The 2,059-nt window shown below is 34.1% G+C and overlaps 1 protein-coding gene across 1 annotated transcript in view; it reads left to right on the top strand.

Annotated features, from left to right (window-relative positions):
- ADAMTS19 (ADAM metallopeptidase with thrombospondin type 1 motif 19) overlaps positions 1–2,059 on the top strand; it is a 114,993-nt gene that overhangs the window by 64,611 nt on the left and 48,323 nt on the right. The window lies entirely within an intron of this gene.

The following is a 2,059-nucleotide window of genomic DNA, read 5'->3' as shown; positions in this document are numbered from 1 at the left end:
AAGCAGGGGGAGGTTTGGAAGTAGGCGGTAGTTATGACAACGGTGTTTATAAAGGATGGGCTAGAAGGTCCGAGCTACCCTGGTCATGTCAATATATTCAACTGTTAAATGACAATTACCCACACATACTGATGACATGATTAAAAGAAGTACTGGTCTATTCAACAGAGAGGAAGAAAGTGTCCCCACAATGAATCATCCATAGTAAATCAGTACTTCTGTGCCAACATACTTATGACAAAGGCATGTAGCCAGTTAAGTTCCATAGCCTTTTTTTCTGTTCACTGGAGCAGTGAAATCTCTGTACCTGAAGTAGAGACAGACAAGTTATCTTAACAGGTCACATAACCAGGCTCTTCCCTCTCCCATATCTTAGTGAATAGGAAGAAATTATGTTAACTTGAAATACCACTTCATGTATGAGGGAAAAAAAATAAATCCATTGTCGGAAAAAGTATTATAGTAAATCTAAATTAAAGACATTGCGGAGTTTTACAAAACACATCTCAAAATGGTGTTGATTTACTAAAAAAAGTAGAATGTTTTCATTCTGAAGTTAATTTTCACTTATCTTAGGTAATGAAGTGAAAATTTACATTTAAAGAATATTCAATCACATGCAAGATATATAATTTTTTTCTGATATAGAATGGCACAGAAGTCAGAATAGCTCACCTCAATCAATTCAATTTGCACTTTATTTAGTAAATTAGTGACAATATGTGGGCCACCTAGATTTTACTAAATGTGTAGTACTGATGTACGAGTTTTCCATTCTTCATAGATACTTGATAAATAATCTATTGCCCTCTAAAAAAAAGTTCAGTAGGTTATGTCTTTATTTTCATATTTATATTTCATATTTATCTATAAGCGTTTCCCAGTTATTGTGTAGGGTGAAAGTATTCCAATCTCATGTTTGTGAACAGGAAACATAATTCAGTGTACCAACAAGCTATTAGGAAAAAATCTGCATTGTTCTAATTGGTGTAGTTTTATTGCATGTTAAATAACTCTTCTGGTTTATGTCTTAGCCATCATTGTAAAGCCAGCATTTAGCTTAGGAGACAATTATTCTGTTTTTTTTGATGGTTGTCATGTGGTTTCTTTTATTATACAATACCAGCTGCATTATGTCTGATATTGCACATTTATTACTGAGCACTACTTACAGAAATTAGTGGAATTCTGTCTTATGTAGGCTATTTCTAAAATAAATGTAAAAAACGATTTTAGTTAAAAGCAAGCAAGCACACATATTTTATATGTGTGTGTCATTACTAAATACTAAAATTGCCTAGATAAATTTTAATACTTTTCAATCAGGAATGAAACATTTGCAAACATTACATATAAATTTACTTATATTTCCAAATTGCAGCTGCAGACAGCAGATAGTCTCAAATGGCTCTTTCTTACAGCTGTTAGGAAGAAGAAAAAAAAGTCAGATGATTGAATTAAAGTGGTCATAAATAATAAGTTCAATAAATTAAACCAGTCTTTCTCAACCTTTTACCCTGGAAATCATTATCAAGACTTCAGGGAATCCCTGCTATAATTACTATATCCACTGGCGGTCAGTAGGAAAAATACCTCCCACATTGCTGGCCAGTGGGAAAAAAAAGTTACCCTTACAGAAAGCCAAAAACATTGTTGGTGTCACATAAATGACCCCTAGCATCCTCTGGAAGAATCCTAGGATTCCACAAAACCCTGGTTGAGAAACAATAGGTTCGAACGTAGGATCCATAAAAAATCTATTGAAAATCATTGCAATGCTGATCGATGTCTGATCTATATATCAAATGAACAATAATTAGGAATGGCCACTCTTTGGCTGACTAAGCACTGCAAATTCTGCCTCCAGAGCACCCTACTGTTTACTATGACAACACAGTACTGTTAACTCTGCCTGTTATATAGTAAACAACTGGTAGGGTTTGATTTTGTTAATGGTTTTTAGGGATTGCTCCCCACTGATTCATATTAGTGCAGGGGGCAGAGTTTGCCACACTTAATCAGCTAGGTGATGAGTACACTGTATTTAAGTGATAAAAAC

The sequence above is a fragment of the Pyxicephalus adspersus genome, chromosome 6, assembly GCF_032062135.1.
Source record: "Pyxicephalus adspersus chromosome 6, UCB_Pads_2.0, whole genome shotgun sequence".
Taxonomy (NCBI): domain Eukaryota; kingdom Metazoa; phylum Chordata; class Amphibia; order Anura; family Pyxicephalidae; genus Pyxicephalus; species Pyxicephalus adspersus.
This window is presented reverse-complemented; position numbering and strand designations above follow the sequence as displayed.